This window comes from Pavona decussata, unplaced genomic scaffold (assembly GCF_977016875.1).
Source record: "Pavona decussata unplaced genomic scaffold, jaPavDecu1.1 SCAFFOLD_52, whole genome shotgun sequence".
Lineage (NCBI taxonomy): Eukaryota > Metazoa > Cnidaria > Anthozoa > Scleractinia > Agariciidae > Pavona > Pavona decussata.
In genome coordinates, this window is record NW_028145474.1 from 2,217,501 (window position 1) to 2,233,627 (window position 16,127).

Here is a 16,127-nt window from a genome sequence, read left to right on the forward strand (position 1 = left end):
ACAAGGTAACAGGGTAACAGAGTAACAAGGTAACAAGGTAACAAGGTAACAGGATAACAGAGTAACAAGGTAACAAGGTAACAGAGTAACAAGGTAACAAGGTAACAAGGTAACAGAGTAACAAGGTAACAAGGTAACAAGGTAACAAGGTAACAAGGTAACAAGGTAACAAGGTAACAAGGTAACAAGGTAACAGAGTAACAAGGTAACAAGGTAACAAGGTAACAGAGTAACAAGGTAACAAGGTAACAGGGTAACAGAGTAACAAGGTAACAAGGTAACAGAGTAACAAGGTAACAAGGTAACAAGGTAACAGAGTAACAAGGTAACAAGGTAACAGAGTAACAAAGTAACAAGGTAACAAGGTAACAAGGTAACAAGGTAACAGGATAACAGAGTAACAAGGTAACAAGGTAACAAGGTAAAGGGGTAACAAGGTAACAAGGTAACAAGGTAACATGGTTACAAGGTAACAAGGTAACAAGGTAACAGAGTAACAAGGTAACAGAGTAACAAGGTAACAAGGTAACAAGGTAACAAGGTAACATGGTAACAAATTAACAAGGTAACAAGGTAACAAGGTAACAAGGTAACAAGGTAACAAAGTAACAAGGTAACAAGGTAACAAGGTAACAGGGTAACAGAGTAACAAGGTAACAAGGTAACAAGGTAACAGAGTAACAAGGTAACAAGGTAACAAAGTAACAAGGTAACAAGGTAACAAGGTAACAGGGTAACAGAGTAACAAGGTAACAAGGTAAGAAGGTAACAAGGTAACAAGGTAACAGGGTAACAGAGTAACAAGGTAACAAGGTAACAAGGTAACAAGGTAACAGGGTAACAGAGTAACAAGGTAACAAGGTAACAAGGTAACAGAGTAACAAGGTAACAGAGTAACAAGGTAACAAGGTAACAAGGTATTAGAGTAACAAGGTAACAAGGTAACAAGGTAACAAGGTAACAAGGTAACAGAGTAAGAAGGTAACATGGTAACAGAGTAACAAGGTAACAGGGTTACAGGGTAACAGAGTAACATTGGGGACATAATGATTTCAAAAAGAATTTGGGTACATACTTATCAAAATAAAAAGTGGGTACATACTTATCAAAATAAAAAGTGAGGACATAATAATTACCATATATGAAGTACCTTCCCGGCGTTGCCCCGCTGACCAAAAAGCCTGAAGACTCTGGGTACGAGATCACCCGATTCACTCGGACAGCACTGGCTAACAGCCGCAAAAATGATACCCATCGTACCGGCTATCAGCCGGTGATCGTATACTATAGTACGACTTGTTTGAGATTCGTATGGCATTCAGGGGACGCCATATTGGCGAAGTGTAAGATGATTTCGTTTTACTGTTTTGAGATCGCGGTTTTATTTTTACGACTGTTTTTTGCTTGGATGATTCCTACAAAAGTTCGGTAGGTCTTCTGGTTATGTCATAAGCTCGTTGAACCTCCGACTACAGTGTCTTCGGTTATGGATCGGTAAGTGTTTTGCTATAAGTTTGCTTGTTCGAGATTTATGCCGTAATATTCGAAACTGGCAATCTTGGCCGTTTTTAAAGGCTTGTAATTATTTGTTTGAAGTTTTGAAGTGGATCGTTTCTTTTTCACTCGTGCGCTAGGCCCATACGAAAGGGGAAACGGTTGAAAGTGGAAGTCAGTGTATGGTACGACGTTGTAACAAGGACTACAGTGCAGCTTCATCTCGCCCAACGGATGATGTTAGAGACTTCGAACAGCTGAAGAGATGCTTGCTCAAAGGTGTAGAAGACCGCACTTTTAACCACTCTTCAAATCAAAGGTTCCATGTTTGGAGAAACGTGTTTTTTCTGTTCCTCAGTCGCTTGTTCTCGTTGCCTTGATTAACTGCAGCCCTTTAATGAGCTCTTGTGAGTCTTGTGCAGTAAACAAACACAGGGCATATCATCTTCCACCATGTTGAAATTTTGAAGGTGAGAAGTTACATGTTTTTGACAAGATTTCCGCACAGCCCCATAGATTTATTATTTATGTATACATTTTGCAGATTTTGAAACTCAAACTTTCTTCATGTTGGTTCTATACAAGAGGGTTGGTCAGTACAGTGTTGCATGTATAAGTGCATGTTATGCATGAGCTGTGCAGAAATCTTTCCTCTTATTCGAATGCTTAGTAAAACGAGCGATATTATTGTTTGTATTGGGCCATTTCATTTATTATTCGCACCCCCCCCCCCCCTTCATTGAAGGCTTCTGTGTCACGTCTACCCCTATCAAAAATATCTTTTGCTTTTGAAGACCCCTTCAGAAATTAAGATCAAAGTGCCGACACATTCCCCCTTAGGAAAAAAGAAAGAGTTCAAAGATACCGACATACATGCCCCCTCAGCTCAGAAATTACTCTTAAAGACCCCCTCCCCCCCCCCCCTCAGATTTCTCAGTCTTTCAATGGGGGGGGGGGGGTGCAGATATCAAATGGGATGGTGGTCCATTGTGTCCTTTTCTAATAATTATGAGCCATGCACTCAAATTCAACTTCAATCCCCCCCACCCCCCAAAATACCCCATCAAAAGTACATTTTAGGTGCTTTATGTGCGACCATATTTTTTTTTAACCATTGTTTGTAGCATCCTTCTATACAGAACTGCAAAATTAATAATCTTTCTTCCTTGACGACCAAGTCACCATTTTGGTTGGACAAAACAGGGATGTCATCCGACTCTGTCATGTTTAATATGAGTTTCTCCTTCTTTAATAACTGCACAAACATGAACATGGTTCTAACAATGGCATGAAACATTTTTCTGAAATAATCTCTTATTAAATTTGCCCATACATGATGTCAAACCACTAGTAAGTTTTCACCAGAGATGTCACGAGCGAATTTGAACCAAACATTGTTCAATGACATGCTGTTGTTTGTAACAATGAATGTAACTTGTTCCTCGATCAGCAGACAGTTCGGTGTATGCAATATAGCTTTATAATTTGGTAACCATAGAAATTTAACAAATTTTGATAACAAAACCTTAGATCGCATTTGACCTCTTCATTTTGTGATTAATTAGTACAGTGTACTTGTCTAGTGCTTTTTACATGAAATTTGGTGTTATGGTGTTAATTAGGAACATGAGAAAGGAAATAGATTATCTCTTCATTGCTCATTTCACTAGATCTTGTCTTTTAGTTTCAAGTTCAAGTTCAATATTTTTCAAAAATCCAACCAAGAAAAACAAGGAATTAGACTGGCCCACAAGTAGCCAGTGCTAATAATCTAGGCAAGCCAGACTTACAACTGTTACAGGATAAATTTCAGTATAGTCATTTTCATTTGCCAAAATATCAAGAGAAGCCGTCAAATTTCTCCTTTGAATACCTTTTTTAGGTGTGTTTCTTGACTACTATCTCTTTTTTCTTTGTTTCTGGCTCTTATTTTGTTTTACAGCCACTTGCAAACAAATGCACTGTTTTGTCCTTTGAAATTGTGTAATTTAAGCAGAGTACTCTTGCCAGATTTTGCCAGATGCAAGTGCTGGAGTTAGGCTACATGTAAACTTTCAAATTCCCCACCCGTGCCTTGTGAAGGTCAAATTTCTGACCTCCAGGAAGCCTTTGATTACAAAATTCACTTAACCCCCCAAATCATAAATGTTCCAATGGAGTCCACTGCTGAAAAGTTAGATTGTCAATGAATGGTTAGTAATGAACTTCTTAGTTCCATGTAATAAGTACTACATAAAACTGGTGGAACTACAGTCATTATTTCTCCATGGCCGATTAGTAGACTATTTGTCTTGACACTCAAAGGTCAGGTCTGTGGTCAGGTCCTTTTTTCATGCTGTACATGTACTTTTCAACTGCAAGTTGCTTTATATTTGTGAGGGTTGTTCTTAATTACATTTCGCCTCACCCGAAGAACTTTACGTAGGCATGTATGATTTAATTCTTAATCTAGTGCATTGTCACTTGACAGTAACATATTACACACTTAATGTATGGTCCCTTGGGAAAACAAAACTAACTAGTTTCCCGAGGGACCATACATTAAGTGCTTTGTTATATATTTAGACTTTCCCTTCAACAATCATAGCAAAACAAACAAACAAACAACTGAGTGGGCAACAACTGCGGAATTGTATCCCTGTTGGGATACATTTGTATTTGATCAGCGGCATGTGACCAAGAATCAACCAATCACAGTGCTTGTTTTGTTGAGTAAAAGTCTAGGTATACGTGCATTAGTTATCATGTTACCCTGAAATATTTACCTACAGGCAGTACTTTCCTAAATACATTTTTATTGTGTTTACAATGAGATGAGGATATACCTATTGGCATGGAAATAAGGGTGTAGGGAACTAATACTCTCTTGAAATGAATTTTCCAATTTTTTTCTGTTCAGTTATTTGTGTTGACTTTGAATTTAAACAGACTTGTACATATATCACATGTGATAACCTGCATAAAACTCCATAATTTTGACCAAATATGTGTCTGAGTGTAATATTTATTATCTGTTGCAAGAACCATTCAAGTGACAATGTCTTACATTGGGCTGTGATAATTAATTAATAGATATAATTATGGTACTCTTTAATTTGGAATGTAATTGCCTCCATTCCTAATTGATTTGGCTCCCCCTTAAATGTGTTCTACTCCATCCAAGCCAGAGTTGGCTTTTAGCATTTGTCTTATAGAGTTCCTCTATGCCTTAAACCTGGAAATGGCAAATAGCAGCAAAAGACTTTTTTGTTGCCTTACAGAGCTTAGAAGTTGAAACCAAAATTGTTTTTGATGTAAGTGTTCAAGTAAATGGCCACTAGGGTGATTGATTGATTGTTTGTTTGATCGATTGATTGATTGATTGATTGATTGATTGATTGATTGATTGATTGATTGATTGATTGATTGATTGATTGATTGATTGATTGATTGATTGATTGATTGATAATATACATGTAAGGAAGGCTAATAGATTCTTATTGTGTTTTGTTAAAGAAAGTGCAAATGTATTGATCAAAAAAGGTTTCATACTTTTAAGTACATGTATGTTATATAATTCTAACTACTGGATTACAGTACATGTATGAATTTCTTGTGTCCCATCCTTTTTGTGAAATATTGGTGGAGTTAATTTTCTGCAACTCAAGTTCTTCAAAGTTTTTGTTCCAAATTAAGTTTATTTGTATAGTTTACCCATGACATATGGGAGTGCATGTGTACTAGCAAACTCACAATAATTATTATTGCCACAAAGAGGGAAATTCATGACTGCACTGTACTGTAAAACTGTGGGAAATCATGAAATGTTTTTTGTCATCAAGTATCTTCAGCTGCACTCTAGTTTAGTGGAAGTGTTACGTAGTATTTCCAAACAGATCCCAATGCAGAGAATGACCACATAGACATTCCTGACATTTGTGCTTCCCTTTACTAATTTGCTGTCTTCACATTTTCATAGTTTTGGACTGTTACACTTTTTCACTCCATCATAGACGATGAATACCGGAGCTCTTACGCCAAAACGTCTTTCAGTGTTTTTTTTTTTTTTTTTTTACAAAATGTTTGCTTTTTAACGTTTTTTAAACCAATGTCAAACCATTTTACATATCTCAGTTGATTATTGTTTGTATTTTTTCTATAGGAACTTGAGTCCATTGATGCGCTATTTGGCTGTAAAATATCTGCTGGAAAGAACATAAGAAGTCCTCCTTTGGGTACTATCCTTTCTGGCGTCGAGAAAAATGTTGAACTTTGTGGAACAATATCCTTCAAAAAGTGGCAGAACTGTACAGGAAGTATGATGAATCCTTATACAGGTGAAAGGTTTGGAATCTTGAAGTCCCACAACAGTTACGAATCCTCGCAGAAATCCGCAAATGGTTAAACTTGGCAGTGAACCATCAAGCAGTACATTTCCAACTGTTCCTTACGGTCTTCATCCTAACCAGTCCAGCCTCTCAAATGCTCCTTCAGTGAACTATCAAGCAAGACATTTCAAGACTGTTCAAAACAGTCTTCATTTTTGGAACTCAAGCAACCCAAATACTCTTCCAGTGAACTATCAAGCAACACATTTCCCACTGTTCCTGACAGTCTTCATCGTTGCTACTCTAGCCTCTCAAATGCTCCTTCAGTGAACTATCAAGCAAGACATTTCAAGACTGTTCAAAACAGTTTTCATTTTTGGAACTCAAGCAACCCAAATACTCTTCCAGTGAACTATCAAGCAACACATTTCCCACTGTTCCTGACAGTCTTCATCGTTATTACTCTAGCCTCTCAAATGCTCCTCCAGTGAACTATGAAGTAAGATATTTTCCTCCGTTCCTTGCAGTCTTCAGCATTTATCCTGGCAACAATGAGTCGGGGTGGTTACCCGATGATACCCCCTGTTTAACAGGCTAATACCTTTGACTGAATGAAAGTTAAAGGGGGGACCAGGAAACCAATCCCATCTCCACACATCCTCAAACCCAAGTCTACCACACAACTCTCCCTATGGTGGCAATCTTGGAATATTTCTAAAGGGGTTAACCTATGAATAAATGTAGTCACTTAACTTCTTTACTAATTTTTTCCTAGTCTCTTGCACTTTTTATTTATTCCAGACAATAACAATATAACAATAGGTATTTCCTTTCTATAAATACCTTCTTTTTATCTAACCCACGCATATCTTTGAAGTTCTTCAATAAAAATGACTGTTATATCATAACAGCCGGTTTTGCCACTTATCACCATACCTTACCCTGCTGCCACCCTCACAATAAACATATAGGCCCTTGCAATGCCATCTTCAAGTAAGACCTTCGTAAATCTTTATCTCTTTGATTGACAGGCATTTGACCTAACCCAAACCTAACCCCCCAAAAAGCATTGTGGTTACAAGCCAAAACCTCAGGAAAAATATCATGAAATCTTAATTATGTGACAATGCCTATAAAGGTCAGGGGTAGAACATCGCACACTCAAATACCATGAAAATCTTTATTAACGGTAAAGCAATACAAGAAAAAACAAATGAATAGAAAAATACAAAATGGCCGCCAAAAGAAAGAAGAAATTTTAAAATGTGAAAATTTTTCTTTTGGGCTTGCACACCAATACAAATATGATTCCCATAACGAAAAAAATGTAACAGAACACATAAGAAATCTCTTAAAATTACGAAACTATTCAACTTTCAAAAAAATTGTGGGCACATCAACATTCTTGGGAACCCTAACCCTAACCCTAGGTAAAGACCACGCGATAAAAGCTTCCCAGCAGAAAATTGTACACCAAAAAATCTGGTACGTTCAAGGTTTTACATCACAACCCCAGGTACAATATCACATTCATAATGGATTGTATGTTGGACACAGGCTACCCTAAATTCCCCTTTTAAGTACAATTGTCCATACAGATGTATATCTTGGATACTTTAATAATACTTAATGATAATACTTCATTTATACACGTGACACCCAGGAGCTCCTCAGTGCTTGTTAAGACACGCACGTGTGTACAAATGTAAAATAATAAAATTGTACAAATGTAAAAGAATAAGATTAATCAGTTAATCAATAAACACTACCGAAGTACTAACTAGTAATTAATCTATATACAAAATTTACAAACTTCAAAAATTTTCAATTCTCCACGCTTCAAGTCATATGAACTTTAAGAGCCCGCTCAAAAGATACAATGTCTTCAGTTTCTCTAACCATTGGAGGTAGCGCATTCCACAGATTACTGACCAAAAAGGTACAAGATCGATGCATACACTCCAAATTCAATGGGGGAACTTCCAACCTTCTGCTGATCCCACGTAAATTGAATGAGGGATGAATTCACGGCCTTCGCGGACTCATTACTTTCCGCACTTTACAACACCCCAAAATGCCCGTTTTATGCAAAATTGACCATATGTCTTGGATGAATAGTAAATTCAAGGCATTCACGGGGTGAGTTTCACTTATTAGTAAACCCACTTTACATCACCCCAAAATGCCCGTTTTATGCAAAATTGACCATATGTGTTGGATGAGGAGTAAATTCAGGGCATTCGCGGGGTGAGTTTCACTTATTACTAAACCCACTTTACATCACCCCAAAATGCCCATTTCATGCACAATTGCCAATATATCTTGGATGAGGGGTTAATTCACGGCATTCGCGGAGTGTTTTGACTCATTACTTAACCCACTTTACATCACCCCAAAATGCCCATTTTATGCACAATTGTCCATATATCTTGGATGAGGGGTGAATTCACGGCATTCGCGGAGTGTTTTGACTTATTACTTAACCCACTTTACATCACCCCAAAATGTCCATATATCTTGGATGAGAGGTGAATTCACGGCATTCGCGGAGTGTTTTGACTTATTACTTAACCCACTTTACATCACCCCAAAATGTCCATATATCTTGGATAAGGGGTGAATTCACGGCATTCGTGGGGTTTTTTTGACTTATTACTTAACCCACTTTACATCACCCCGAAATGTCCGTTTTTCTACCAATTGTCCATATATCTTGGATGAGGGGTGAATTCACGGCATTCGCGGAGTGTTTTGACTCATTACTTAACCCACTTTACATCACCCCAAAATGTCCATATATCTTGAATGAGAGGTGAATTCACGGCATTCGCGGAGTGTTTTGACTTATTACTTAACCCACTTTACATCACCCCAAAATGTCCATATATCTTGGATGAGGGGTGAATTCACGGCATTCGTGGGGTTTTTTTGACTTATTACTTAACCCACTTTACATCACCCCGAAATGTCCGTTTTTCTACCAATTGTCCATATATCTTGGATGAGGGGTGAATTCACGGCATTCGCGGAGTGTTTTGACTCATTACTTAACCCACTTTACATCACCCCAAAATGCCCATTTTATGCACAATTGTCCATATATCTTGGATGAGAGGAGATTTTACGGCATTCGCGGAGTGTTTTGACTTATTACTTAACCCACTTTACATCACCCCAAAATGTCCATATATCTTGGATAAAGGGTGAATTCACGGCATTCGTGGTGTTTTTTTGACTTATTACTTAACCCACTTTACATCACCCCAAAATGTCCGTATTTCTACCAATTGTCCATATATCTTGGATGAGGGGTGAATTCACGGCATTCGCGGAGTGTTTTGACTCATTACTTTCCGCACTTTACATCACCCCAAAATGCCCATTTCATGCACAATTGTCCATATATCTTGGATGAGGGGTTAATTCACGGCATTCGCGGAGTGTTTTGACTTATTACTTAACCCACTTTACATCACCCCAAAATGTCCATATATCTTGGATGAGGGGTGAATTCACGGCATTCGTGGGTTTTTTTGACTTATTACTTAACCCACTTTACATCACCCCAAAATGTCCGTTTTTCTACCAATTGTCCATATATCTTGGATGAGGGGTGAATTCACGGCATTCGCGGAGTGTTTTGACTCATTATTTAACCCACTTTACATCACCCCAAAATGCCCATTTTATGCACAATTGTCCATATATCTTGGATGAGAGGAGATTTTACGGCATTCGCGGAGTGTTTTGACCTATTACTTAACCCACTTTACATCACCCCAAATTGCCAATTTTCTGCACAATTGTCCATATATCTTGGATGAGGGGTGAATTCACGGCATTCGCGGAGTGTTTTGACTTATTACTTAACCCACTTTACATCACCCCAAAATGCCCATTTTATGCACAATTGACCATATATCTTGGATGAGGGGTGAATTCACGGCATTCGCGGAGTGTTTTGACTTATTACTTAACCCACTTTACATCACCCCAAATTGCCAATTTTATGCACAATTGACCATATATCTTGGATGAGGGGTGAATTCACGGCATTCGCGGAGTGTTTTGACTTATTACTTAACCCACTTTACATCACCCCAAATTGCCAATTTTATGCACAATTGACCATATATCTTGGATGAGGGGTGAATTCACGGCATTCGCGGAGTGTTTTGACTTATTACTTAACCCACTTTACATCACCCCAAAATGCCCATTTTATGCACAATTGACCATATATCTTGGATGAGGGGTGAATTCACGGCATTCGCGGGTTGCTTTTGAGTTATTACTTAACCCACGTTACATTATTTAAATGCCCCTTTTATTGAAAACAATGATCGCGCTTCGCATCTGAAAAAATAGTTGTTTTACAGGAAAATTGCTCCACATCTCTTGGATTGGCTATGGTATTATGTCTGTGCTTAAAGAGGCACCGTCACGGGGATTTGTTAATATTTCAAATAACATAAATGCTCGTGGATGTGTTAACAGTAACTTAAGAAAAATTCCCCATCTTTAACACTATAGTGTACTAAAACTCCCTCTGGGGTCCTTTTTCCATAGGGGATAACTCAAAACTTATACTATTGCATTTTAACAAAAAATAAATAAATAAATGAATGAAAAATAATCAATAAATTGTCGTCTTCATCATTTTCTCTTTGGCGATCCACTTGTGCCCAGCAAACGTGATATACATGAAAAAATAAAAAAGAAAAAGAAAATAATTAGATGTGGTCCAAAGCCCTTAGACTTATACCGTAAAGTTCCGATAGTAGCGACCCTCGTTACTTTCGGAATTAGCAGCCTTTGGGCTCATTACTTTTCGTGGAGTCGTTACTTTCGGGGAACAAAAACCAGAAAGCAAAGCTAGCGCTAGCTTTTTTTTCCGAAACGAAAAATAATATGATTCTTACAGAGCGCAAACATTAGACAGAATAAAGACTATTCTGACGCAAGCGTGCCAGACGACATTTGGGCTTGCAACTCCAGGTGCAACGAGCAAGATTCAACCACTCAATGTTGCATTCAATGCTGAATTTAAATGGAATGTTGACAGACTCACTACGGAACATTTGTTCGCAAGGTCCAGAGCTATTTATGAGTGGAAAAATAAGCGCTGGTGATCGGCGTGTGCTTTTCACGAAATGGGTGGACACGGCATGACAAAGAGATCTCGTGTCGACTGAAAGACAGAGTTATCCGTTCATTTGTGAAATGTGGTCATGGTAGTAGGGACAGTGAAATTAACATCGATGGTCTACCGGACTACCGCATGAATGAATCTGCCTATAGAGAGGAAACCGAATTCTTCTCAGTACTTTTAGTCCATGACATATCAATGCGTTTTATACTGCAGTATATAGAGTTTTGACTTTTAATTTGAAGAAACATTCCTGATGTTAACGCGAAATTTTACCAGTTAAGTTATCACATTGCGCCATCGATAAGTGAACTGATGTCAACGACGAATGATGGCTTAAGGCTTTCCCTTGTTTTAAAGTTCCTTTTTGTGATCAATTTGTCAATGCATGAAGATATTAGTTTTGTACCCATGGTTTAATGATGATATAATTCAGGCTAGAAGGGACAGGAGGAAGGGGAGAGAAGATGAAAGACAAGTGGACTCCCATCGGATCTAGTAGTCAGTTTAAAGTTAAGAGGAATTATGTTATACATCTGATGAACGAAGCTAGATGTCCTTATTACAGGCAATTTATTGATAAAAATAGTTCGGACCAATCAAAGCTGTTCCGGGCTAGTAAGAGTCTATCAAATCTTCTAGCGGAGAAGTCTTTTCCAACTCATCAGTACCAACGCCTCTGTTCTCGCAAATGAGATGGGTGTGCCCTGGAACCCTTCCCGTCATCCGTCTTGTTGCTTTGTATTGAGGAGTTACTTCATGTGATTAGTAAGATGGCTGGAACATATCATTAGAGCATGGTTACTTCGCTGACGAATGGAAAAAGGCATTAGTGCATCCCCTGCTCAAAACATCTGGTCTGCAATTGATAAACAAGAACTTTAGGCCTCTGAGTAACCTACAGTTCACGTCCAAACTTTACAGAGAAGGCGGTTGCCCACAATTACAGGAGCACATGCGAGTCAAAAAATTAAAAATTTGTTTATTTAAAAAAATAAAAAAACAAATTGGAAAAAACTTTAAAACATTTATTAGAAACCACAAAGTTTTGAAGTTACTTTCGAGGGGTCGTTACCTTCGGAGGGTCCTTAGTATCGGAACGTTACGGTATATTGTGGGACATCCAGGCATTGGAGATGTTTTGCGTATCGGGTCCGCGATTATCCGAGGTGTTGTCTAGTAAAACGTTCCACACAAATTAAGGGCTAAAATGATTTAGTTTTGATCGTAAGCAGCACTACGTTTATTTCCGACGTAAAATTGATCAAATTTCGCAACTTCGTAAAACGGCTTCTCAGTCCAGCCTAGCCTATACAAATTTACCCGGTCATCGTATACGATGGCTTGCGGGAACATTTTTAGAGATGGTTTACGGAGCAAAATAAGGACTAAAATGATTTATTTTTGATCGGAAGCAGCATTACGTTTATTTCCGACGTAAAATTGATCAAATTTTGCAACTTCAGGAAACGGCTTCTCACTCAAGCCTAGCCAATACAAATTTACCCGGTCATCGTATACGGTGGCTTGCGGGAATATATTTAGAGATGGTTTGGGGAGCAAAATAAGGGCTAAAGTGATTCATTTTTGATCGTAAGCAGCACTACGTTTATTTTTGACGTAAAATTGATCAAATTTCGCAACTTCGGGAAACGGCTTCTCAGTCCAGCGTAGCCAATACAAATTTACCCGGTCATCGTATACGATGGCTTGCGGAAATATATTTAGAGATGGTTTGCGGAGCAAAATAAGGGCTAAAATGATTTATTTTTGTTCGTAAGCAGCACTACGTTTATCTCCGACGTAAAATTGATCAAATTTAGCAAACTTCGGGAAACGGCTTCTCAGTCCAGCGTAGCCAATACAAATTTACCCGGTCATCGTATACGATGGCTTACAGGAATACATTTAGAGATGGTTTGCGGAGCAAAATAAGGGCTAAAATGTTTTATTTTTTATCGTAAGCAGCATTACGTTTATCTCCGACGTGGAATTGATTAAGTTTCGCAACTTCGGGAAACGGCTTCTCAGTCCAGCGTAGCCAATACAAATTTACCCGGTCATCGTATACGATGGCTTACGGGAATACATTAAGAGATGGTTTGCGGAGCAAAATAAGGGCTAAAATGATTTATTTTTGTTCGTAAGCAGCATTACGTTTATCTCCGACGTAATATTGATCAAATTTTGCAACTTCGGGAAACGGCTTCTCAGTCCAGCGTAGCCAATACAAATTTACCCGGTCATCGTATACGATGGCTTACGGGAATATATTTAGAGATGGTTTGCGGAGCAAAATAAGGGCTAAAATGTTTTATTTTTTATCGTAAGCAGCATTACGTTTATCTCCGACGTAAAATTGATTAAATTTCGCAACTTCGGGAAACGGCTTCTCAGTCCAGCGTAGCCAATACAAATTTACCCGGTCATCGTATACGATGGCTTACGGGAATATATTTAGAGATGGTTTGCGGAGCAAAATAAGGGCTAAAATGTTTTATTTTTTATCGTAAGCAGCATTACGTTTATCTCCGACGTAAAATTGATTAAATTTCGCAACTTCGGGAAACGGCTTCTCAGTCCAGCGTAGCCAATACAAATTTACCCGGTCATCGTATACGATGGCTTACGGGAATATATTTAGAGATGGTTTGCGGAGCAAAATAAGGGCTAAAATGTTTTATTTTTTATCGTAAGCAGCATTACGTTTATCTCCGACGTAAAATTGATTAAATTTCGCAACTTCGGGAAACGGCTTCTCAGTCCAGCGTAGCCAATACAAATTTACCCGGTCATCGTATACGATGGCTTACGGGAATACATTTAGAGATGGTTTGCGGAACAAAATAAGGGCTAAAATGATTTATTTTTGATTGTAAGCATTACTACGTTTATCTCTGACGTAAAATTGATCAAATTTCGCACGGCTTCTCAGTCCAGCGTAGCCAATACAAATTTACCCGGTCATCGTATACGATGGCTTACAGGAATACATTTAGAGATGGTTTGCGGAACAAAATAAGGGCTAAAATGATTTATTCTTGTTCGTAAGCAGCATTACGTTTATCTCCGACGTAATTGATATTGATCAAATTTTGCAACTTCGGGAAACGGCTTCTCAGTCCAGCGTAGCCAATACAAATTTACCCCGTCATCGTATACGATGGCTTACGGGAATACATTTAGAGATGGTTTGCGGAGCAAAATAAGGGCTAAAATGATTTATTTTTGTTCGTAAGCAGCATTACGTTTATCTCCGACGTAAAATTAATCAAATCTCGCCACTTCTCGAAACGGCTTCTCAGTCCAGCGTAGCCAATACAAATTTACCCGGTCATCGTATACGATGGCTTACGGGAATATATTTCAAGATAATTTGCGGAGCAAAATAGGGGCTAAAGTGACTTATTTTTGATAGTAAGCATCACTTCGTTTATTTCCGACGTAAAATTGATCAAATTTTGTAACTTCGGGAACTGCTTCTCAGTCCAGCCTAACCAATACAAATTTACCCGGTCATCGTATACGATGGGTTACGGGAATACATTTAGAGATGGTTTGCGGAGCAAAATAAGGGCTAAAATGATGTATTTTTGATTGTAAGCATCACTACGTTTATTTCCAACGTAAAATTGATCAAATTTTGTAACTTCGGGAACCGCTTCTCAGTCCAGCCTAACCAATACATATTTACCCGGTAATCGTATACGATGGGTTACGTCGCGTTGTGCAGTGCGTTATGGGTAATATACTATAGTCGTACGATACACGGCTGGTAGCCGCGTACGATGGTGCATTTTCAGCGGCTGTTACCCATTGGAGTCGAGTGAATCGGGTGACGAGATGGAAGACCCTGTAGAATTGCTCCACGTGTCCTTGTGCTTATTTCCGCTGACCTAACTGATAGTGGATTCTACAACATTCTTCACCCGGTGACATGGCAAGTTGTTCCATACCGACCTTCAGACAACTTGGCTCCTACATCCACATCAAAGTGATTCAAAGCCGCTTTTCCACGAGTCTTTACTTCAGTGGAACATGTCCCTAGACTCTGATGTTCGCAAGAGAATTGACATGAATGGAGAAATCAGCTCAGACAAAGATCAAATGGTTACTATCTCGGATACGAGCATGAAAACCGCGGTGGATTTTAGGCATAATCGGAAATGGCTTCTTTTCAACACACATTTAAACGCAGTTCTTTATTCGTCCTGTTTCTGGGTCCAGATCGGAGTCCTGCCGGTAAGAGAGAGTAACAAGTCAGGATGTTAATGAGCTCAAGCAAAGCTTCCTCACTTTGTTGAAGCCTGATAAGATCTAAGATCTGATCGAACTGAAAAATCAAACAGAAAATGCTGAGTTTTTGTCAATACACACTTAGTGTAGTCTGGGAGAAAAAGACAGAAGAGGAATTAATTTATTCAAGGCATGATATCATAAATCAGCTGTCCTAACATTATGCAATGAAAAGTGTCCCATTTTACAAATTATATATTGGCTTCATTTTCGCTCTTTCTACACGTTGACATTTTGAAGTTCTGTTCAATTGATGGTTTGCATGTGACGTCATGGTGGCTGTTTGTGGACAGGAACAATAAGATATTTCTCCTTTGGGAGTTAACCTCCATTTTTATGCAAACTATGTGAGCAAATTTTCTTTTCTTTTGTCCACCAACATGGCGGCAATGCAAACCACCTATAAACGCCTGGATCTCATTTACAGGCGGCATTGTATATCTCTGTCTACACCATGAAACCAGTTACCAATTGCATGTATACATCAAAGAATTTAAAATGTTGTACAATGGTACAATCTGTCAGTAATTGTTAATAAACTTTCTTGTTCTGAAAATTGATCGGGTATACTTGCTCGCACAACTGTTAAGCTAACACCAGCCTCTGTTTCCACTCAATCAATGTCAATCTCAATCATACATTTTCAATAGCACTGTTTGGACAGACCTACATAATAAACAGGTAACCATTAATATTATTAAATGAACAAAGAGGGAAGTTAACCAATTAATAGAGCTTTGGAAGGATGACTAAGGAGATCAAGGCAATAGGAATGCACCATTACAAATGTGAAGTGGGGGGAAGGGGGGGGGGGGGGGGAAGGACTTTCTGGATTTAGGTGTGTCATCTTTTCAAGAACCATCAGGGGTGCAAGATTTTCT

The 16,127-nt window shown here is 38.5% G+C and overlaps 1 protein-coding gene across 1 annotated transcript in view; it reads right to left on the reverse strand.

Annotated features, from left to right (window-relative positions):
- Positions 1–16,127, reverse strand: part of LOC146480890 (uncharacterized) — a 126,573-nt gene that overhangs the window by 36,881 nt on the left and 73,565 nt on the right. The window lies entirely within an intron of this gene.